The sequence below is a fragment of the Sus scrofa genome, chromosome 14 (assembly GCF_054392235.1).
Source record: "Sus scrofa isolate SSC_HxYL_T2T_F1_AM1 chromosome 14, Sscrofa_HxYL_maternal_Yorkshire_Landrace_v2.0, whole genome shotgun sequence".
In the NCBI taxonomy this organism is placed as follows: domain Eukaryota; kingdom Metazoa; phylum Chordata; class Mammalia; order Artiodactyla; family Suidae; genus Sus; species Sus scrofa.
This window is the reverse complement of record NC_139396.1, coordinates 117,724,657-117,750,837: the sequence shown is the minus strand read 5'-3', so window position 1 is coordinate 117,750,837 and position 26,181 is coordinate 117,724,657. Positions and strand designations below refer to the sequence as shown.

Here is a 26,181-nt window from a genome sequence, read left to right as displayed (position 1 = left end):
AGATCCTGCTGCATAGCACTGAGAACTATGTCTAGTTACTTATGACGGAGCATGATAATGGGAGAAAAAAGTATGTATACATGTATGTATAACTGGGTCCCCATGCTGTACAGTGGAAAAAAAATTGTGTTGGGGAAATAACAATAAAAATAAATAAATAAATAAATAAATAAATGAAATAAATAAATAAATCTTTGCGTCTTTCAAATGCCTACATTATTCAGCATCTCTGGAACTACACCAAACAGGAATCATAAAATATCACAGAAGTTAAATGATCATCTTTTCATTTAATTCTTTGCCTTTTTTCTCCCTCAAAGGTTATACTTTCACTGACCTTTTCTTTCCTTTGACCTACAAATCAACTGTAACTTTCTTTGGTTTGTACCTTTTTTAAAGAAAAATTATTATAGTTGATGTACATTGCTCCGACACTTCCTTCTGTACAAAAAAGTGACCCAGTCATATGTCTATACACAGTCTTTTTCTCACATTATCTTTCATCATGTTCCATCACAAGTGACTGGACATAGTTCCCTGTGCTATACAGCCATACCTCATTGTCTAATTGTAACAGTTTACATCTATTAACCCTGAACTTCTAGTCTGTCCCACTCCCTCCCCCTCTTTCTCTTCCTTTGCAACTCATGACTGTGAGTCTGTTTCTATTCTGTACCTAGGTTATCTGTGCCATATTTTAGATTCTACATATTAGTGATATCATGTGGTATCTATCTTTCTCTTTTTGACTTACTTCACTTAGTATGATAATCTCTAGTTCTATTCATGTTGCTGCAAATGGCATGATTTTGTTCTTTCTTATGGCAGAGTAGTATTCCATGGTATATATATATACCACTTCTTAATCCATTCATCTGTTGATGGACATTTAGGCTGTTTCCATAGCTTGTCTATTGTGAATTGTGCTGCTATGGATTTAGGGGTGCATGCACCTTTTTGAATGAAAGTTTGGTCTGGATATATGCCCAGGAGTGGGATTGCTGGATCATGTGCTAGTTCTGTAGTTTTCTGAGGTACCTCCACACTGTTTTCCATAGTGGTTATACCAGTTTACATTCCTACCAACAGTGAAGGAAGGTACCTTTTTATCCTCACTTTCTCCAGCATTTTTTATTTGTAGGCTTATTAATGATAGCATTCTAAGCAATGTGACGTGGTACCTCATTGTAGTTTTGCTTTGGATTTCTCTAATAATTACTGCTATTGAGCATTTTTTCATGTGCCTGTTGGCCATCTGTTATCTTCTTTGGAGAAATGTCTGTTTAGGTCTTCTGCCCAATTTTCTTTTTGTTTTTGTCTTTTTAGAGCCATACTCATGGGATATGTAAACTCCCAGGCTAGGGGTAGAATTGGACATACAGCTGCTGGCCTACACCACAGCCATAGCAATGACAGATATGAGCCACGTCTGTGACCTACACCACAGCTCACAGCAACCCCAGATCTTTAGCCCATTGAGTAAGGCCAGGGATCGAACCTGAATCTCATGGATATTAGTCAGGTTCATTACTGCTGAGTCATGATGGGAACTCCTTCTGCCCATTTTTCTTTCTTTCTTTCTTTTTTGCTCTTGAGTTATACAAATTGATTGTATATTTTGGAGATTAAGCCCTTGTCAGTTGCATCATTTGCAACTATTTTCTCTAATTCCATAGGCTTCTTTTTTTTTTTTTTTTTAAAGTTTCCTTTGCTGGCAAAATTTGTAAGTTTGATTAGTCACATTGGTTTGTTTTTGGTTTTTATTTCTACTGCATTGGGCAACTAATCTAAAAAAAAAAGTTGGTATTGGAAGTCCTAGCTACAGCAATCACACAAACAAAAGAAATAAAAGGTATCCAGATTGGAAGAGAAAAGGTAAAATTTTCACCATATGCAGGTGACATGACACTATATATAGAAAACATAAGGACTCTACACATAAACTACTTGAACTGGTCAACAAATTCAGCAAAGTAGCAAAATAAGAGATTAACATTCAGAAATTGGTTGCATTTCTGTACACTAACAATGAAATATTAGAAAAAGAACATAAAAAAATACCTTTTAAAATCACACCCCCAAAAATTAAATACCTAGGAATAAACATGACCAAGCAAGTGAAAGAATTATATGCTGAAAACTATAGAACATTAATCAATGAAATTAAAGATGATTCAAATAAATGGATATTCCATGCTCCTGGACTGGAAGAATTAATATTGTTAAAATAGCCATACTACTTAAAGCAATCTACATATTCAATCTAATCCCTATCAAATTACACATGACATTTTTCACGGAACAAGAACAAATGATCCAAGAATTTATATGGAACCACAAAATACCCAGAATTGCCAAAGCACTCTATAGGGAAAAAAAATAAACAAGCAGGAGGCATAACTATCCCAGACTTCAGAAAATACTACAAAGCTATGGTTGTCAAGGCAGTGTGGTACTGGTATAAAAACAGACACATGGACAAGTGATACAGAAAAGAGCTGAGAAAAAAATCCTGACACAGTAAATTAATCTTTGACAAAGAAGGCAAGAATATAAAATGGGAAAATAGTGTCTTCAGCAAGTGGTGCTGGGAAAATTGGACAGCTGCATGTAAATCAATGGAACTAGAACACATCCTCACACCATGCGCAAAAATAAACTGAAAATAGCTTAAAGATTTAAACATAAATAAGACACTATAAAACTCTTTGGTCTGTATCTTAAATTCTTTTTCAATGGTGGTTTTTAGGGATTAAGTAAGACAGATCAGTTGAAAGCAAAAATGTGTCCTTAAATCAGCAAAACATTTTTCTCTTTATGCACCAAAGAAAGATAGAAATGCCACTGATAATATTTTCTGTATTGATTTCACAAAGACAACACTCTTCAGCTTAATCCAGAGAGAAAACCATATTACATTCTTACAGAGAAAAACATCACATTAGAGTGATAGTTCCCTACTAGGTCTTTATATTATTTCCTTTGGACTTCCTCAAAATCTCCTTCAACAATTCAAAAGCAATTTCGTTTTCTAAAACAAACTATAGCTATTCCACAGTTGTCTTGCCTACATATAAGATGTGTGTTTCACATAAAATATTTTTCCTGATCATATGATTATTAAATGTATGTGCATACTGTATTCCAGGACAAATTGTACTATGTACAGCATTGATTGTAATCTTTGGAATGTGTATGTCTTCAGATCTATTAGGTGGCATTAAAATGTTTATGTAACAAATACAAGACATCTTCAGTTAAAAATTCTTAAGATTAGTACCTGCAAGTCAGATACAAGGTAAATATTCCTTGAAAGATATCAGTTTGGATTACTGTTAATGGTGGATTAAATGATCTGCACAAGCCTATCTTTTTAGAATTATTTTAAACCTAGATAAAACATTTTAAAAATGTCTGCTTGAAGAAATCATAGAGTTAATAAAATAGTGAAGAACTGCCAGGCCAGATTTTGGGGATCAGGAAGTAGGACTGAAAACTAGAGAGGTGAACTGAGCCTTTGAAAATGTTTCAATCCTATAGACATTTCCTGATTTCCACTGGAGAATATGTAATACATATGTTTTTAATCTCCCACTACTTTTTGCTTTTTTACCAAGCCTATATAATTGAACTTTTGTAAGTTAAAAGTTGCTTGCTATATGTGCAGGAATGCTTCTCAGAATATGTAACTGATGCCATAAGAAAGTTTTACTCATTCTTATGCTCATGAACAATAGTGAATCTGAGAAATCCAGCACCCTTTGTAAATGTACATTATGAGTCTGTGCATGCAAAGACAGAAGATAGAAACATAATTACCTAGATTTCCTTACGGGTAGGAAGCTAGCATGCAAGCATGCAACTTGGGATCCACAAACGTGGCATATTCACAGAAGACATCAATACAAAATGGCATGAGAAAGCACTTCCTGAATAGGATCCACTTTTTTTTTTTTTTTGTCTTTTTGTCTTTTTAGGGCTGCACCCATGGCATATAGAGATTCCCAGGCTGGGGTCGAATCAGAGCTATAGTTTCTGGCCTATGCCACAGCTGCAGCAATGCCAGATCTGAGCCACATCTGCAACCTACATCATAGCTCATGGCAATGCTGGATCCTTAACCCACTGAGCAAGACAAGGGATGGAACCTGCGTCCTTCATGGATGCTAGTCAGATTCATTTTCACTGAGCCACGACGGGAACTCCATGAACAGAATCTATTCTGATGAAGATGATAGGAGGAACCTTTGGGAAGCAGTTGTAACAAAGCTTCTGAAATCCAGTAGCCAAGAGTCAGGAGGCAAGCTGTGGGATCTATATTCTTTGATATTTTTCCCATATAATTTAAAGTGAAATCTATTGTTTGCAATTCATAGCACTAATATAGTCCTCTTATTCTAGCTTTGTATTTGTTGAATTTCTTAGCAAACACAATATTTTTTTTTTGTCTTTTGAGCTCTAGTTTTGGTTTGCTTGTCAGATGTAAGTAAACCTTCAAAATCCCTGCTATCTAATACTATAGGTAATATACATATGTAGCTATTTAAATTAGTTAAAATTAAATAAAATTAAAATAAATTTCTTCAGTCACATTAGACCCATTTTAAGAGCTTAATAACCACATATGGCTAGAGAGAACCTTTCCATCACTGAAGAAAATTCTATTGTTAGCACTGCTCTGAGGCATGGACACTTGACTAGGACATACGTGACTGCATTTAGATTAAAGAAGCCTTTCTTAATGGGCCAATTGATTCTGTTAATAGTTTCAAGTTATGACCTTGATACCACGTGATATTATATTCATCCTTCACTCCATTATTCTCTTATTTTGCTAGTAAGGTTACAAGTGATCAATTTAGATACAGGGCTTACTTCATTTTGGAGTAACAAAAATCAAATCTCATTAGCACACATTAAGGCTTCCACCCAGTTACCTCCTCAAGAATAATATAAAATTCCATTAGTAAAATTTAAAGGCTGATGCTAACAGACTCATCCTTTTAGGAATACAGGTAAGGCTTATGTTTGAATGTTCATTTTAGTTCAGTAATCCATGAAATGCAGTGTGAGGTGGTCATTCACTGTTTGTACCCACCCAAAGGACACTTCTCCTCCCTTTTGCTAAGGGTACCTTCCATTTTTTACCCTCCCTCCCATTTATGCAAACTTGGTTCTTCTGTCAATCAAGATGATTTACCCACCATCCCTGGCTTTAATCTCCCCACAATTGTTAACTATTTGAAGTTAAAAGTTCATCTGTTTGTGCTGTGCTTGACTTTGGAAACAAGCTAACCAACTGTTTCATGCTATAGGGATTTACCACAAAGAGTAAAGTTAAATGGAATAAATTCATCGCAACCAGTAACCTGAAACAAATCTTTACTAGTTCCTCTTATCTAGACCCTCAGATGTCCTTACTTCATCTTTCCTGAAATTTAATTCTTTAACCTTCTTTTGCAATGTGTGTCTTACTGCAAGTTTCTACTTAAAAAAAAAAAAAAAAAAAGTTTTCTTCTAAGATAGTCAATTGCTTTATGGGAAAGTACTTAGGGCTGGAGGGAGCCCTAAATATCGATATACCCATATTGAAATCTCCTTGGGATGTTTGCTTGACATTCTGAAATGCCATTCATCCTTCCTTGCCCTTTGCCATGGTAGATTCGCACATTGTCGTTAACACCCACCAAGGCCCAGACGGGCACTTTGAATTCAGCTGCCTAGGAATGATTTAACCACCATGGTTCTGCCTGCTTCTGCCAGAATATTGCCTTAATTTCTCCACAATTGTTAATTCTATTTGAAGATAAAAGTTCATCTGTTTGTGCTGTGAGAGATGTTGGCAAAGAGAAAGGAGGAAACAAAAGTACTGTTTTAGATAGACTTAACCTTGCCAAATCTGTTGGCAATTTTAAAGAAACCATGTTCTCAAAGTGATCAATTTGGGGGAGGGGGGAAACACATATATTTAACCCTATTTTCTGCATCAGCATATGATCCAATACCTTTAAATTAGACATTTGGTAATATATTTTCCTGAACTATCTCTTCAGGTTATTATGATAAAATATATAAATCATTCTAAAATCTAATGGTTTAAACTAATTAGAATCGAGTGATGAAATTATAGTACTTAGTTTATAAGTAAATTTTACCAATAGGATTGAATTAGTTCAGACATTATGAAAAATTTAGTAAGCTAACAATAATTCCACAAACTCAAAAGGCTGCAAGCTTAACAAAACTGTCAATGTGAAATAACAGTATGCAAGTTGACATTTATTTTGATAAATACAAATTAGGCATCAGTATAAATATCCAATATACTGATATTTAAATGCAGGATACAGAAGATGGGTTGATGTTTGCTTTAAATGTATGCATCCATACTAAAATGTTTAAAAAATGCACCTTCTCTTTACCTATGCTTGTAGACGAGTCTCTGTCACCATTTGAATATAATAAGTGAAAAATATCTGTATATGTAAATTCAGGCAAAGTCACACTTAAATTCTTCCCTAGGTAGAGTTCCCGTCATGGCTCAGTGAAAACGAATCTGACTAGCATCCATGAGGATGTAGGTTCAATCCCTGGCCTCACTCAGTAGGTTAAGGATCCAGCGTTTCCATGAGCTATGGTGTAGGTCACAGACGTGACTTGGATCTGGCATTTCTGTGGCTGTGGTGCAGGCTGGCAGCTATAGCTCTGATTTGACCTCTGGCCTGGGAATCTCCATATGCCACCGGTGTGGCCCTAAAAATCAATCAATCAATAAAATAAAATAAAAATCTTCACTATGTGTATAACCACTATGAAAAAGAGTATGGGGGTCCCTTAAAAACTGAAAATAGAACTACCATAGGATCCAGCAATCCCCTTCCTGGGCATTTATCTGAAGAAAATCATAATTTGAAAAGATACAAGCACCCCAGTGTTCACTGCAACACTATTTACAATAGCCAAACAATGGAAACAACCTAAATGTCCACTGACAGAGGAATGGATAAAGAGGATGTGATATATATATATATCATGAAATAGTACTCAGCCCTAAAAAGAATGAATTAATGCCATTTGCAGCAACGGATGGATGTAGATATTATCACATTAAACAAAGGAAGTCAAACAGAGAAAGACAAATTTCATGTTATATTACTTACATGTGGAATCTAAAAAAAAAAAAAAAATGATACAAATGAACTTACTTAAAAAACAGAAACAGACTCACAGACTTCAAAAACACCAAAAGGGAAAGGTGGATGAGGAGTAAATTAGGAGTTTGAGATTATCATATACATAACACTCTATATAAAATAGGTAATCAGCTAGGACCTACTGCATAGCATAGGCAACTCTTTTCAATCCTCCAACCTATACTGGAAAAGAATCAGAAAAAAATGGATATGTGTATATGTATAACTGAATCATTTTGCTGTATACCTGAAACTAACACAACATTGTAAATTAACTATAATATAAAATTTAAAATGTTTTAAATAGGAGTTTCCGTCGTGGCGCAGTGGTTAACGAATCCGACTAGGAACCATGAGGTTGCGGGTTCGGTCCCTGCCCTTGCTCAGTGGGTTAACGATCTGGCGTTGTCGTGAGCTGTGGTGTAGGTTGCAGACGCGGCTCAGATCTCACGTTGCTGTAGCTCTGCCATAGGCCGGAGGCTACAGCTCTGATCTGACCCCTAGCCTGTGAATCTCCATATGCCGCGGGAGCGGCCCAAGAAATAGCAAAAAGACAAAAAAAAAAAAAAAAGTTTAAAATAAGTAAATAAAAGTCTTCCCTATGGCACCATGACACAAAAGAGAGGGGTATGGATTCCGCATATTAAGTATTTGATGGAAATGTGTCACAATACAAAACATGCTATGAACGTCAGCTGTTAAATGTAAAACACCTAACAGCTAAAGCCACCCTTTACTCTATTCAGACAGTGTGTTTTCCTCTTCCATGTTTTATATTTGAGGAATATCACAAAGAAATACAAGTTTAAGAATTCAAAACCAAAGAAACATCCAACATGTTTTTATAGCTACGTATTATTTAAGTAGTTACTTTTAATTTATCAGCCTTTCAGGCACATTCCACAACTTAAGGAAGTTTATTTAGGAAGAGACAATAAATGCACATTCTCAAGCATACTTTACTCTTTGTAATGTTCATGTTCAAGCATATTTTCCAATAATTAAAGTCTTACTTCCTGAAATAAATAATTGAAAATATCCCTTGTATTTATAACTACATTCAGTATGTAGAATGCAATTACAGCTTAGAAATTTTGTCTGGGAGAAACTAGATTTAAAGGAGCCATGGATTACAAATGAAATGCAAATGTACATAAAGGCTCAATTCTCATACTCTGCAGGGACTTTTTTCCCTTATAAATTAGAACAGTGCTCATCAGCACATGTAGGACACCGAAAATGGCAAATTCAAGATCTTAATTTTTCATCCTCACAAAGCATAAGCAGCTAGCATCTCTGTCCCGAATACGGGGCTGCTAGCACCTTAGTGGATCTTGTCATCAATCACCCACATCTGCAGATGCAGCTTCCACCCTCAACCATTGTAAGTGTCATATTAGGACAAAAAAATCTAGTTAAATATTTTTAACTCTGAGTGCCTCAGAGGGGGGAGGGATCATTGCCATACTCTCCTGTGGTAACATGTTGCTTCCATCCCTTCTTGATTCTTCTATAAATATATTAGATTATTATTGATAGGCCAATAACTTGCTCTTCTCACCTCGGATAAGAAACACTATTTTGCAAAGTTATTTACTGATTGTTTCTAGCTGCTTTTATTTTCTTATCACTTTCAAAAATATCCAGAAAATATCATGTAATGTTCCCAAAAATTTCTAAGGGAAAAAAAATCTAGCAGCACCATACCATAAGAATAAATTGATTTCTTACAGAGTCAGCTTTGTAACTGTTTAAGATGCAATTTTTTTTCTTTCTTTCTTTTTTTTTTTTTTTTTGTCTTTTGTTTTTTTTTTTTTAGGGACGGCCTATGCCATAGCCACAACAACACAGGATCCAAGCTGCGTCTGCGACCTACTCACAGCCCACGGCAATGCCAGATTCTTAACCCACTGAGCAAGACCAGGGATTGAACTTGCAACCTCATGGCTCCTAGTCAGATTCATTTCTGCTGCTCCATGAAGGGAACTCCAAGACCCACTTCTTATCTCTGGCAATCTGTTGCTTAACATCCACTGCTCAACACTTAATAAAAGCCAAGTCTACATGAACTGGCATTCTTTATAGTCTTATAAATACATTACTGTCATTAGTGGTAATACAAACAATCAGGGTTTACTATAAACTGAAAGACTGAAATCTAGACTGAATGAACTTATATGTATCTATCATACCATGAAACTAAACACAAAGGAGAAACAAGCATCAAAAATTTAAATACACATTTCTCCAAGAGTAACCCCCCACCCCTGGCCACATACAAACACATGTTTATGTACACACATATATAAATTAATGTTAAATGAAACCTTTGTTTAACAAACCTTATGTACTTAAATTTAACAACAGCTAGATATCCCAGATAGTATCACTTACTAAGCCTCAGAGACCATTACTTTCATTAAAATTCCACCAGTAGGAAAAATCTAAATGTCAAAACTTAGCATGGTGTTTAATGAATAGATAAATATTAGAAACCACAGCTCCTGAAATCTTAGGTAAATCATTATTAGGTGCTTACTATTTTCAGTATTTGACATTTACTACTTTTTCCATATTAGTTTTATTTCTTATTAAATATTCTTCTGCTTTGAAGATACTCTATTTAATAAAGAAAAAGATGTATTATTTTTTCTTTGAGGATGGCTTAAGCATCACTTTTGTAATCTGCCTTCTACGTAATATGTAAAAGGAATTGGAGTGTACTATCAATGTATTATTAAAACTTGCATGCAATTTAACAGGATAAAAGTATAATTTAATTATGTGGGAAATACACAGAGGTTGTTACTGTCTAGTAAAAAAAAAAAAATTATAGCATTTAACCTGTGAGAATCCAAGGGAGAGTAATGCCTCAAAAACAGGATAATAAAAAGCTGACAGTCTTGGGCAGAAGAGTAATCCTAGAAAAAATTTAACTAATTATCATTTTTATATCTGTATCCTAACAAGATTAAGGACTTTACATACTGAGGTTTACTGTAATTTCAGTCTATAGCATGTCAACACAATGAAATTATTTCATAAACTGACATTTTAATTCAAGAAGATGACTCATCAAACTGGTTGATAAAATTGACCAGTCCCAGCTTAAGTTATCTGAAATGTAGGAATAAAATAAAAAAGAAGAAGAAAAAGAAGATTCAACTGCAATGGCAGGACTATAAAATTAAAATAGACCTCACTGAAACTTCCTTAAACCATATTTAGGACAAGATAACCATGTTCTAAACCCCAAATTTACTTTGAAGAAACAAAGAGCTTTGCCTGGTGACCAGAACTCTACATCAAGGATAAAGCTCCACACTTTACAATCTCAACTCTGATAGGATTGGTAGCAACCAAGACCATTGTTCAGTCATAAACGTAATGATATTTAGTTGTAATTAACTTTTTTTTTTTGATACCCCCAGCATGTCTTCCAATTTCTGGTCATAAGAACAGTCTGCTCTGTTATGCTTGGCCTGCAACATAATACAGAGGCCTCCCCTCAAAAAGGTAGACAGCAGAGAAGCAGCAGGGCTTAAGTAGATCCTACTCTCATTCCCAGTAATTTATTTATTTATTTTTCATCTTATTTTTTATTTTTTTACTTATTTTATTTTATTTTTTTTTTTGTCTTTTTGCCTTTTCTAGGGCTGCTCACGTGGCATGTGGAGGTTCCCAGGATAGGGGTTGAATAGGAGCTGTAGCCACCGGCCTACGCCAGAGACACAGTAATGCAGGATCCGAGCCACGTCTGTGACCTACACCACAGCTCACGGCAAATGCCGGATCCTTAACCCGCTGAGCAAGGCCAGGGATGGAACCTGAAACCTCATGGTTCCTATTCGGATTCGTTAACCACTGTGCCATGACGGGAACTCCCATCTTATTTTTTAATTTTTATTTTTTTGCTATTTTAGGGCCACAGTGCGGCATACAGAGGTTCCCAGGCTAGGGGTCATATCGGAGCTGTAGCCGCCAGCCTACACCACAGCCAGAGCAACGCAGGATCTGAGCCATGTCTGTGACCGACATCACGGCTCACAGCAATGCCAGATCCTTAACCCACTGAGCAAAGCCCGGGATCGAACCCTCATCCTCATGGATCCTAGTCGGGTTCTGCTGAGCCATGAAGGGAACTCCTATTCCTGGTAATTTAAATTGTGAGTGCAGTGACACAGGTATCAAAAAAATGAATTGATTTCATTCATTTGATTAGTGGTGGTGCTCTGTCAACATCGTCACTGTGTTTTTGGTAGTTAGACCCTTGTGGCTTTGTTGTAGCATTTTTGTATACTAGTCTTATGCTCAAACCTTTTCATTAATTTGATAGGTTAATATATTCCAAATAAGTTCCTTTTATGATTAAACAGGGCAGCGTTGTTTTTTGTTACTGCCACCAAAAAAATCAGAATTAACAGAGCATACCAAGTGCATGAGAAACATTTGCAATTATTCTTACATACAACAGTGGGAAAATACTAAATTGTTTAGCCCTTTACTGTATTTTGCTTCATTTCAATAAATTTACTCAGATTTTCCATCATGGTTCAATGGTAACGAACCCCACTAGTATCCATGAGGAAGGGGGTTTGATCCCTGGACTAATCAGTGGATTAAGGATCCGGCATTGTCATGTGCTGTGGTGTAGGTCACAGATGTAGCTTGGATCTGGCATTGCTTTGGCTGTGGTGTAGACTGGCAGCTGCAGCTCCGATTTGACCCCTTAGCCTAGGAACTTCTACGTGCCATGGTTGCAGCCCTAAAAAACAAAATAATAATAATACTAATAAATTTACAACATGTTCACCAGAATAGTTCTCAGATATGCTTACTGTCACATGATGGCCAAGATAGTTCTTAAGCATCCACACACTATTTCTGGGGAAATACCTGATAATTTTGGAGCAAGATCAGCAAGAAATCCCTTAACACCAAGTGAACATACTTAAGATAAAATCTAAGTCAGTCATTATAGCTTAAATGTAATGGAAAGTTAATCTGATTTCCAATGTAAATATAGAAATCTTTGAGCCATGGTGAACTCTAATAGCTGACTGTAGGTCAATTATCTACTGAAAAATCTATAAGCCTTCAGAACCAGGGCGGGGAGAGGGGGATGGTGTTTGTTCTCCAAAGGAGGTGTGAATATCTTCCTTGAGCATTTTGTGTGTGTGCATTATTGTTTATACTCTTTGCTAATAAACTGAATGAAATTTCATACCATGATTAACATAATTTGACAAAGATGAGCTCTTCCTATAATATCAGGTATCCTTGGAAACATTTTGAGGAGAGAAATCTATGAAAAAAAATACTATGAAGCTTTTAGACAAGGAGAGTTTTTTAGACAAGGCTTGAGGTACCAGGATATGAGATGTGAATAAAAATGTTGCCTCTTTTCCAAATCTTGGCTACTGTGAATAATGCTGCAAAGAATATGGAATACAGATATCTCTTAATGTCCATCAATAAATGGACAAATTGATAAAGAAGATATTGTATATATATATTTATGTATATTTTATATGCATATATTATATGTATACCCAATGGAATATTATTCACCTATAAAGAGGAAATTCTACTCTTTGTAATAACTTGGATGAATCTTGAGGACATTATGCTAAGTGAAATACACATACTAAGTCAGATAGAGAAAGATAAATACTGTATGTGGAACCAAAAAAAGCCAAACAAACAGAGCATAGTGGTGGTGACCAGGGGTGTTGTGAGGGTAGGGGGATATTGGGTCAAACAGTACAAACTTCCAGTTATAAGAGTACAGCATGGCAATGATAGCTAATAATGCTATACTTTATACTTGAAAGTGGCTGAGATAGTAGATCTTAAAATTTCTAAGCAAAGAAAAGAAATGATAATTATGTGACAGAATGAAGGTGTTAGCTAATGCTATGGAGATAATCATTTTGCAATATATATTGTATATAAATCAACACATTGTACAACTTAAATTTCCTTATGATGTTAGACTTCACTTATATCTCAATAAAACTGGAAAAGATACAGCCTCATTTGTATTCATCAGTTGATAAGGCAATTGCAAAGGTACATCCTGGAATATAAGTTATCTTTTAACAAATAAGAACCAACTATTTGGAGATATTGGTGGCTGATGAATAACAGTAGCACTGAAAGATGCTTGATTAGCAACAAAGAACAAAGCCAGAGCAGAAAGCCAAAATGCTACAGCAAAATGGAACATTCCTTAGATAAGCAGTACTGCCATCAGGTTCCAAATGTAGAAATATAGCAGTTAACTCAACTTGCATTTCTATGGTAAAGGATAATGACAGCTGCAACATGTAAAAATCGCCTCCGATCCTACTTTCTCTCTCACTTCTGAGACTCTTTTCAAACAAACGCCATCATAATATATTTGGGATCTAACCCATAAGACATTTGGGATCTAGGCCATGGGACATGTCAATCATTTTATATGACAGATGCATCACTCACAAAACTTAACACATCAGTATAGATAGTTATCAAATATAGGAAAAACCTCACTATGTTTCTTTCTTGTTTCTTTGTGTGTGTGTGTGTGTGTGTGTGTGTGTGTGTGTGTGTTTGCCTTTTCTAGGGCCGCTCTCACAGCATATGCAGCTTCCCAGGCTAGGGGTCTAATCAGAGCTGTAGCTGCTGGCCAACACCAGAGCCACAGCAACGCGGGATCCGAGCCACGTCTGCAACCTACACCACAGCTCACAGCAACGCCGGATCCTCAACCCACTGAGAAAGGCCAGGGATCTAATTCACAACCTCGTGGTTCCTAGTCAGATTCGTTAACCACTGAACCACAACGGGAACTCCAAAACCTCACTATATTTCTTTGAAAATAAAATGTTCCCTTATCAAAAATTTTAAATGTACTCGTAATAAGGACATACTTATCAAAGTACATTTACATTGAATATAAGTTTATTTTTCCTTATAATGATAGTGTATTTTACAACTAATGAAAAGTTATTCACCAAAATGAAGAAATCATTATGGAGCAGTCACAGTAATATATATTTCCAATAAATGTACTATGAACTATGTTCCCATGAGTAAACATATTTTTAAACAAAAATTTAAACAAAAATTTTAAAAATAAATTTTTCTGCATTTGAACTACTGGATTTTAGTTATCTAAATCTTTATACTTCCCACTGGATTTAAACATGATGGCTCACTAAACATCTTTAACATCTGCTTCCTCTAGACACATCCTTTCTTCTGGAAGGAAGATAGTGCTTTGAAGGAATATTACCCATACCAAGAAATGTTTCAAACACAAGGTTCATTCTTTCAATTACCTCAACAGCTGGTGTGTATGTTTACACTTATACAGAAGAAACCTTATAAAGACATACCATGCAACTTCAAGCAATTTAGATTCATCACAGTGCAAGGAAAACATAATGGCAAATAATTCAAACAAGCTTGTAAGTCTCAGAGATGAGGAGCTCTTAAAAACAAAATGCAGCCTTCAACTAGTGAAGTTACAGGACAAATCTATGAAACAGAATAACTAGCCTTTGGAAGTATTATGTATAGGGCAGATGACTGAGCTCCCTGCTGTGAAAAGAACTATCGATACTCATGCAATACTAGTGATTATACAATCAGTGGAAGGGTCAGTTTTGAGGCTGGCATATGACTGCATGATCTGATACTATGAAAAAGTGTGGTCATTGCAGCCAGATACATCTAAGTTCTGGTTCTGACTCCACAGTTTACCATCACTATACTTCACTTTCTTGAAGTGTGTGAGCCTCAGGTTCTACACATTTAGTATTAGGCTAATAATGCCTACTTAAGCATTTTGTAAAATGTTCAGGAAGGTAATCTCCAAATGATCACTATTTCCCCCCATCACCTAGCAATGGTCACTGTTCTATTAGTATAAGTCAAAGTACGGTGAAGGACTAATAAACCATCAAATCTCTACTATTTCCAAATAGTAACAGAAGAATTCACCAACACTTGTAGCAAAGATGTCTGATATCTATCATTTGGCCTCCCTCTTCTTGCTGATATTTTCTAATCTCCTTGAGGTACAGGTGGTCCAAAAGAGAATTCATCTAATCCCTATACCCAAGCACAGATGAACACTATGTTCTGATAAGATGATGCTGGCCCACTCTAGGAAGATGCTTCGGTCACCCTGTTCTCTGAAAGAATCTCCAGTTTTCTCTGAAGGACAAAGAACCCATTTTCTCAATTCCAACTTCTTCAAAGACTATCCCATGTTAGACTCCACAATTACAGTTCTTAGTGCTTCTCTCTCAGACTCAAACTCAACCATCACTAAGGACAAAGGTAGCCTCAGGAGACCTGGGATAAGACTAGTTATCAACTTTATGAACCCAATACTCAAGTTCTCTTTAAAATCAGGCAAAGAAAAGTGTAAAAATAATGGCCACATACAGAGGACACATACTGAATTTACAACATTGACTTTGGCTACACTGTATCTAACCAAGATATAACCCTATCATGGCATATTTTTTTCAATAAATCACTGCACAGAGAACGCACTCATTCTTATTTTTAAAGCATGGGATATTCAGGTATATATATATGTGTGTGTGTGTGCGCATATATTACAATATAAATAGAGTCACAGTCTCCTGACAGTTACAGCAAAATTCTCATATGTTATACACATCGGCTCCATTTAGCTCGAATTATGACATGTGTCCTATGCTGATCAAAACCTGTGTTTCTGATTGATTATGCCTATTCCTCCATCCACACATGGAACAGTTGGGTGGGATATCACCAATGAAATTATATGAATTAGAAATAATGGTGGCAGAGGGGTGTCTCCCAAGGAAAATTGGGGTGCTATTCCCAGAATGAGAAAATGATTACAAGGCAAAAAGCAGTAGACATTTATGTGTATAAACATGTCTAAATACACACTAAAGCATGGTGTTGCTTATTATTTTCCTTATATCCTTATACCAAACTGGCTTTGGCCTTGAATAATTAGAAGCTGCTAACAGGTAAATGATTTAAATTTTTACATGAGGCATTATTTTGTCTGCCTCTAATTTTACCTAACCCCTTGCAAACCCTATGCATGATCCATTCATGATGTTCCACCTGTGACATCAGTCACCAATCCTTCTCTAAGCCCTGAGAAAACACTGACCAAGAAAAGAAGTATGTCAGCATTTCAGAAAAGAACAACCCTCAGCTACCCAAATTCAGCCCAAAAATCAGGTCAGAGGAAAACACAGAGAAGGAAAAAAAAGGAAGCAAAGACAGCATAAAATAGTTCTACTATATAAAAATGTCTTTCTTATTTATTTTCCTTGGAAAGTAACTGCTTATTCTAGAACCTTTGGTGCTAGGATAAATAACTGTTTAATCTTTTATGATCCATAGGAGCCTGCCTTATCTCTTTTCCTTATTGTTCTACTAACCTCATATCTCAGAATTGATTATTGAATAAAAAGTATTTTGTTTTTCTCCCCCAACTCTTTCTTTACCCTTTTCAACCTTCATTTTTTAGCCCCTATATAAGTTCCCAGATAAAGAAATACCTAATAGGCCCCCTATACCCTTCCTGAATGGCTATCTCAGAAACAACTGAGAGAGTTACACACTGCACACCTGTGAAATGTGTAACTAGGTCCCCTGTTGGTCTGAACAAATGTTCCTAAGGTTCCTCAACATTCTTTATACCTCAAGAGGGAATCTCACAATTCCTCTATGTAATCAGCTTGAGTGTCAACATATGTAAATGGCTGTGCATCTTTCAAGTCCCTCTATGCCAGTCCTTTGTAACTTCAGTCTGGTGCAAGAAAATAAAAGAACAATGCCCTCTGGAGAAATTTTAAATCCTAGCACCAGGGCGAAGAGCTACCTCCATCTGAATCTTCAGGGACAGAAGTCTTAGGAAAGATATCCAGTGCTCGAATTCCCACACTCATTTGTTTCCCAATTTCCATCTCAAGTGGAGACATTAGACATTTTCCTCCTGTGATCAGGGACCTAGGGACAGCTGAAATGGAAACAACATGAGGGCAAAACTCTGAAGGAATCCTACATACCCCATCTGTAAACTTAACATCTTCTACACCTGCTCCCAGTTCCTTTTGTGAGTCAGGGAAAGGGTCCTATGTGATTCATCATTATTCTAGATTAAAATCACCACCAACAAAAAGCAAAAGCCTTAGCTCCCTCATCACCCAGCGTTTAGCTATCAACATCTCATTCCAGAATCTGGTGGCAGAGTCAAACTGATGAGATGTTTAATTTCTCCCCAGTTTTCCTTGCTGAAGTTGGCTTTCATGGCACCACCAATGTGAATGGTCTCTGACAATCCACATAGATTTCTCCCTGTTCTCCTGGTGGCCTAGCCTGGAGTACCAGAATGCCACTTTGTCCCTAATTTGTAATCTACTACCCAGTGGTCATACAGGGTATGCCAACTCTTCTTCAGAACAAGGAATTCTGAACACCAGTTATTGGGGCCCTTCTATTAACAGAGAGATTTTTCAGATATGTCATGCACCTGACTTGCAGGTATGAACCACCGTTTGAATTTCCTGTTTCTTTGCTCCACTACTGAAAATGCTATATAAGCCCCTGAAACAATTTATAATAGTTTTCAAATAGGAGGATTTGAGGTAACCAGAGCTATGCATTTTAAAATAAGTCCCCCAAATGGCCCCCACTCTTCACATTCCCTGTGTCCTCTCCTTTTACCATGTAACTTTGCAGTATCCTCTCACTTCAAATCCAAGTTCAGCCATGTGACTTGCTTTAATCGATGAAAATCTTAAAAGGCACTCAAGAGTTGGAACTTGACTGGTATTTTGTGCCTTGTTTTAAATCAACCTGATAGCATGCCTTGGTAGCTTAGAAGATAAGAGAGATGTGAAGCAGAGTCAGGCAGCCCCAATATTCTTAGCTAAGTCCAGTCTACATCAGCCAACACTCAGATGAAGGTAAGCCCAGTCTTGGGTACAGAGTTGCCATGTTGACAATTTCACATGCATAAGCAGTAATTACTTATTGTTTCCTAACACTGAGGTCTTCAGGTCATTTGTTACACAGCATTATTTTAGCAATAGATAACTGACACATGAGTAATACACCAATTTTTAATATCATATCACCCATCCCACTTCAGTGTCTACAGTCCTTAAGATGACAATTGATTACCATGTCAAATCAAAATTTCCAAAAATTTGTTGACAATCTAATGAACCAACTATTGCATGCAATTGTTCATCTAAATACATTAATATGTATAGGAAAATAATAATATGTTGATAAAATGTATAAAAACAAAAGTAATTGCAACTAAAACCATCACTACTTGATGGTTTTACTCTACACACTATTTGGGGTAAAAAAAAATCAAGTTAGGAGCAAATTTATGGCGATTTTTGTTTACTTTTTCTCTCTAATATAGTCATACGATAATGCTAATATAAAAAAACCCAAAATGTTAATAGATACTGTAAAATAATACTCAGCATCAGTAAATACAAATACCTCCATTCACATAGAGATGCACATTATTCATACTTATTTTTCTTATATCCATACAAAAACGATTAGTGGAGTATACAGAGACAATTTGGTTTATCCTTTGAGAATTTTTGCCAGCCAAGTCTGAGCAAAGCTTGGGTAAATTTTCTGTAGAAAATGAGTACAATGTGGAGGAATAGATAATCTTCTCATTTAAATGGATTGTTCATGTTTTTGTGAGTTAGAAAAATTAGATTAATTCAGTTCTTATCCATAGGATGCACAGAAAAAAGTATATATATAGTTTAAACGTCACTATGAGTCTTGTTAACGAGGATACTTTTTAAAGTAACACAGCACAGTAAGGACATCATACCTTAGATGTTTACATCTATTCAATATTTCTAAAGACATCAAAACAATAAATACTTCCCAAACTTTTCCAGTAATTTATACAGAACTTCTTAAATATATACTTATATATATTTTTGGTTCAGTAAAACAAAAATGATATATTTAATGTGAATAAATATTGGCCATCAATATTAAAATTGTATAAACTCAAACTTTAGTTGAAGGAAAAAATAAATAACATTGAAATATATATGAGGAAGATAATACATTGTTAAAGATTTCTTCCTATCTCTTTATTGATTTTTCATTCTTGAGATCCTTATTGTAGATTCTACATTTATTCATAGATTTAGTCAACGAGTATTGAGTGACCACACTTATGACACAATATCTCTTTTACTTCTCCAGTCACATTAACATAAAAGGAAAAACAATGACTGATTTCTGGGATTACAAGAAGTGAAAGTCTCATCGTCACCATCAGTCATCATTCTGTGATTTTAAAATGCATGAAGTAAAACTGGCAACCAGATGAGAACATGACTTTCGTGCTCTCATTAGTATGTCAGTGTTAGGAGATATTTTAAGAGGATCACATCATTTGGGAAGTCCACAGTTAAACTCTCTAATGTAGCATTCGAATGAATCGCATATGACACATATAATCACCAAGAATAGGCACTTGATTATGATACTGCTGCACTATGTGCCATCCATTAAAGTAAGAGCTTCTAGAAAAATATCTTCTAGAATACAAGACTCTTTCAAAAGACCAGATAAAAGCACAGACAAAATATTCTCAACAATATTTCCCAAGAATTCAGATAAGTCGAATTTCAGATGTCTGTAATAGTGCTCTCATTTATAGAAATCAAAGCTAAGAAGTATAGATAGTCATAAGAAAAGGTTGTCTTGAAAACAAGGTCTAGTTTATTCATTTAACAAACTTTTTTTGGCACCATAAGTCACTGCTGATGGATATATAAATATGAAAAATATAAATAGAATAGCAAAATTTCTAATCAGGACAATGCTCTAAGAATATGTAAGTTTAAATTACTAAATATGTCAAAACAATGAAATGACAAGCCATATTTCTTGTAATATTTATTCTTTGCTCTGTGATTTTGCAATTTCTTCCCCTTAGCATGTGTTTGTTACTAACACAACAATTATTATTTTAAAATAATGATAATACAATCAAAAATAAATTGACGACCTTGATATCTTATCACTACAATTGCGCTTTCACAGTGTGTACCCATTGAAATTATCTTTGCTAACTCCTTTCAAGGTTAACTATGTAAAGATATTTTTATTGCTATATAACAACACTGGGGTTGTTTTAGGTTTTGTCTAGCCTATAAGAGTAACATAAAAAACTGGTGCCTTTCAACTACCTACCTTTGAAAGACTCACTTTCAAAGAGAATGTCAATTTTGATGTAAAAAGTAATATTCGATATCCATTTTACAAATGACTGACACCATATTAATTGTTTAATTAAACTGTTTATCTTTAAAAATGAGAAAAAGTCTCTAAAGAATTGATGATAAATACAAGCTACAAGCAGCTTATAAATCACACACTAGTATAAAAGTTTCTTTATTCCACATAAAGATAAAAAAAGAAAAACAATCTCTTCCACAAGAATCTGAATGATCGAACTTCACAATCTATAACATATTTATTAATGTATGCTATCTGTGACTGTTATGTAGATGAGTGCATATGATACATGGTACAGTCCTTTGCTTAAAAAGTATATATTTTGAATTTTTGAATTTGACTTTTTAGAGAACATATCTAAGGGCTCACACATTATTATATGATAGATATTGTCAAAAATGAAATAATTTGGTACTATATAAGGAGCTATTAAAATGTTTACTGCTTTAATTATTTTCAAATATTCACTTTTGTAAGCCAAGTAGCATTATGTCTATAATATCTAGAACTGACCCTTCTCCAGGAACCAAGAATATAGAGTATGACTTAGAATTAGCCAATTAATATTTTTCGCCCTTCATAAGGTAGATGAATCAATTCAGGTAAATCAGAGCCCATCAGACCTAATATAGAGATTTTGGGTTCAATTATCAGAGCATGAACTTTTTTCCTCTTATACTAAGTGCTGTAAAGGATGAGCTCAAAGTTGCCAAGGGCCGTTATATGGATTTTGAGAACAGGTTAAAGTAGCCAAGAAAACAAATGAAGAGATAGATCTCAAAATCATATTTGAGCCTTTGGTCCTTGTGGCAAGCCTACATCGCTAGGCTTTTAATTACATAGAATAATATATTTCTTCCTTTTTTTTTTTTTTTTCTTTCGAAGAAACCTGATTAGGCAGAGAGAGATGATCCAAGGGAGAGCTTGGATAAACAGAATGAGACAACACTGAACTATCTTGCCAAGGCAGTGATATGATGAGGCTGGCAGTTTGCAGAGAAAAAAAAAGAGGGCGGGAGAAGGGAGAAGAGTGGAGAAGGGAAAACAGGTGAGTTTGCATGAAGGGAAAATTATCAGGACCTTAAGGAAAGGATGTGAGGAAGGTTTGATTCCAAAGGTATTAAGGAGGTAGAATTGACAGGAAAATTGTAGCATTTCATGAAATTTGAGCAAAAAGGGAGAGGGAAAAAAAAAATCAAAGGCTGCTATGCAGGTTTTGAGCTGGTACAATTTGATGTTGGTTGTCATTAGTCACCAAAATAAGAATTTAGGGAAGAAAAAGGAGAGGTTAAGAAGCAGAGGTGGGCAACAAATTATGAACTTATTTTCACACTTAATGAATTTTAATTACCTATGTGATATACAAATGGAAGTTCCAGGAAGCAGTTGGTTTTGCAAATCTGAGCTTTGGAATAAAATTTGGAGATGTTAAAATTATAATTTTAGCTGCTATCTGCAGACAGAAATTAGTTAAAAATTTAATAGTGGATGAACTAAATCAGAAATTATATGAAAGAAGACAAGAGAAAAAAACATAAAGAAAAAAAAATGTAAGACAAAATGTCTGATCACATTATCATCTAAGACCTACACAGAAAAAGAATTGCTGGAAATGAATCTGAAATGTGACTTGAGAAATAAAATTTTAAAAATAAACAACAACAACAATAAGACAAAAGTGCCTGGAAAAAGTAAGTGAGGAGAGAAGTTCAAACATGAAGGAGTAAGTTAGCAAAACTGAGTAATGCAGATGAGTGGATGTAAGACAAGGCTTGAAATCTTCCACTGAATTTGGCAAAGAGGAGGTCACTGCTGATATTGATATTTGGCATTTTAGATAAGTAGTGTTGAGTGGGAGCCTATCTGTAATGGGAACAGTGAAACTGCTTTAATAAGTCACTTAACTGGTCAATGAATTTGAAGTTGAATTCAAACTTATGAATATATTTTTTATAGAGTCAAAAACCTCTGGAAACCTGATCTTTTCCTTCATGAGATACTCAAGAAAAAAATGTCACTTTCCCCATAAGAAGACCCCTACAGGAACTCCCATTGTGGCACAGTGGTTAATGAACCCAACTAGCATCCATGAAAAGGCAGGTTTGATCCCTGTCCTCGCTAGGTACGTTAAGGATCTGGCATTGTCATGAGCTGTGGTGTAGGTCATAGATACGTTTCGGATTCCACGTTTCTGTGGCTGTGGTGTAGGCCGGTGGGTACAGCTCTGATTGGACCCCTAGCCGGGGAACGTCCATATGCTGCAGGTGCGGCCCTAAAAAGACAAGTAAAAAAAAAAAAGAACTCTACACAGGACAGGGGGCAACACTGACTATTTCAGGAATTGTGGCTTAATTTTTCTGAATGGCAAAATAAGCACTTCTAATGTAGTAGGTGGCTTCAAAAACATCTGTAACTTAAAACTAACTTGAAAACCAAAATATTTTATAACAGTTACAAGAACATCTTTGCTATAACCAAATAGCACCCTAAGATGTACTTTTTTATGAATGCTGTACTTTATCCAAAAATCTTGTTTCTATTTTGTCCCTTGTTAAATCCTCACCCTGTGACTTGCTGAAAAGCTGCAGGAGAGAGAATTTCCTGATGAGATGTTGTAACAGCTTATTCCTTCCTCCTGCTATGTCCTCAACATCCATGTTAACACTAAATTGCACTGCAGCAGAAACAAACGTGATAGTAAGCCTGAAGCCTGACCTGGTGTGTGTGTGTGTGTGTGTGTGCACGCGCATGTGCGCATACGTGTGTTTTAAGCAAAAGATAGAGGCTTAAGGTGACAATAGCTTCAAATACAATTTACTAACAAGGAATTAATATATACTTAAAAGGTTCAAAACCAAATTTTTCCAAAGAAGCAATAGTTATAATCACCATTCTATTTTATTTCATTTTTTTTTGTCTTTCATCTTTTTAGAGCCGCACCCATGGCATCTGGAGGTTCCCAGGCTAGGGGTCCAAATGGAGCTACAGCTGCTGGCCGAAGCCACACTGACAGCAACATGGGATCCAAGTCGCATCTGCAACCAGCTTACACCATAGATCACCACAACGCCAGATCCTTAACCTGCTGAGCAAGGCCAGGGATCGAACCCACCACCTCATGGTTACTAGTCGGTTTCGTTAACCACTGAGCCACTACAGGAACTCCCTATAATCACCAATTTAAATAATGCAATTGATATGTTTCTGCTATCTTATGACTAAGAAAAAATATCCAATGAACATTTTGTTTAGACTCCATGTTTAAATGCAATTTTTACAAAACAATTATTCCATTAAACAGTTTTTCTTTTTTCTTTTTTCTTTTTGTCTTTTAGGGCCACATTTGTGGCATACAGAAGTTCCTTGGTCTAGGAGTCAAATTGGACCTATAGCTGCCAGCCTATTCCACAGCCATAGCAACATGGGTTGCTGTATCTGCAACCTATACCACAGCTCAGGGCAACACCAGATCCCTAACCCACTGAGTGAGGCCAGGAATCGAACCCATAGCCTCATGGATACTAATTGGGTTCGTTTACACTGCACCACAAAGGGAACTCCTAAACATTTTTTCTTAAATAAATTTTTTATGTATTTTATTAAAGTATGGTTGATTTACAGTGTTGTGCCAATTTCTGCAGTGCCGCAAAGTGACGCAGTTATACATATATGCGCATTCCCCTTCTTATATTGTCTTCCATAATCTTCATTTTGAAATGCAAATTTTTAATGTTAAGATGCAGATTGATCAAAAGTACTTGTTATCCTCCACCAGAGGAATTAAAAGCTCACCATAGGATTTAAAAGATAGACATTTGTTTAAAAGATAGACAACAAATATTAAACAAAGAAGTGACGAAGGAAAATGTGTGATCTCAACACATTTGTTGAAGTTTGAAAGTGGAAGACAAGTAACTTATTTAGCTGAGTACGGAAAATTACATTACGAATGGCAAAAAGCTGGGGGATCATGAAAATAAAAATAGACAACTGACTCTGCAGAACATACACAAAGCTCAGTAAAGGGGAGTGCCATGAAAACAGGAGAGGGCCATGGTGTCAGCTGAGATACTTTAAACAAAGGTCCTGGTTAAATACCTAGGTTCTGAGCAATCTTCCTTTAATCTCCTCTTGCCCCAAGCTTAGAGATTAGTGTTTTTCTGAAAACGCTATCACAGAATCCCTAGATTTTGAGACATCAAACGTAAAGGCCACCTATTTCCTTGAGTACATCACAGAAAAGCCCGCCTATTGAGAAGCCCAATGCTTATACACAGAGGGTGGTGAAAGAGCATTTCTGTGCTGTGCCATTAGTGACACAGATACCTATCTGTTTCAAAAATTAATTTCCCTCTTCTGTCTGGATACAAATCACAATTATATTTTTCAATCTCCTTTGTAGTTAAAAGTAGCCATGTGACTGAGTTTAGGCAAAGGAATGTGCAAGGAAGTCATGCATGCCTCATTCAGTCCAGTCTTGACCCATAATCCCTGCCTTGCATGCTTCTTGTTCTCCACAGAAGGTTGTCTAAGATGAAAAACCCTCATAGAGAATTCAGAAGCCATGTGTTCAATATCACTTCCCAGACTCCCTACTTCCTATTGACATAAAATCACTGACACAGAGTTGCATAAACAAAAAAAATAACACTGACTAATTACATGGGAGAATATATTTGCTTCCATGGCCTATATAACCTAACTAATACATTTTTAAATATTAGTGGAGAGGTATGAATAATCTATATCAGTCTCTTTGAGGAAAACCTGGAACAGGAAAAACAGAGAACAAAGCAGTACACATAATAAAAGGTAGGGATGGAGTAAGAAAATATTATAGAGGGAGCCAAACAAAACTTAAATAAATGAACAAAGCCGTAATTAATATCCTCACAGAAATAAGAAAATATGTTTATTAAAAAACCGAAGTAACAGTGAACAAGAAGGAGCTCTTAAAAATGTGAAATATTAAAACAAATAGGAAAAAGTAATAATAACAATTACCAAAATACTTTCTGGCCAATTTTCATTCAGTCAATACCATAGTACCTGGATTGCTTGCCATAGTCACTAATATCCACCAATTTTTAAAACCAATGTTTAATTCTCAGTTCTTATTTTCCTGGAACCAGCAATGGTCTTTAACACATGAATCTTCCTTCTAAGTTTTCCAGCGCCCCAGAGCATGAACACTTTGCCCTCTTTCTTAGACACTTAATGTCCAAGCCTAACCTTTCCTCTGAGCTCCAAATTAGAGTCATCTAACTTGAATATACTATATTCATCTCAAATAGGACATGATCAAAAATCAAGTCTTGATTGGCCTTTCTAAACACCTTTCAAGGTTCCTCATCTCAGTAACAACTCCAAAAATCTTAGAGTCATCCAAGAAGATCCCTCTCTTTCTTCCAATGCCACATTCAAGCATCAACACATTATGTTTGTTCTATCTCTACACTATAATGAAAATAAACCTCTTTCGACTACCCATACTGCTAATACCTTAGTCTGAGCCACCATTTTCTCTTGCCTGGATTAATGCTTTTCACCTCAATTCCTTGCTTCTACTCTTGCCTACCTGTAGGCTATTTCCACATAGTAATCTCAAGGCAGATGAACTGAATCACTTCAACAAGATAGTGAGCCCTCTAGATTTCTTTACTCTGCCCCACATATCTGGGAG

The 26,181-nt window shown here is 35.7% G+C and overlaps 1 protein-coding gene across 33 annotated transcripts in view; it reads right to left on the bottom strand.

Moving 5' to 3' along the window:
- The window catches only part of PCDH15 (protocadherin related 15), a 1,617,506-nt gene that overhangs the window by 822,751 nt on the left and 768,574 nt on the right, over positions 1–26,181 (bottom strand). The gene's annotated exons all lie outside the window — the stretch shown is intronic.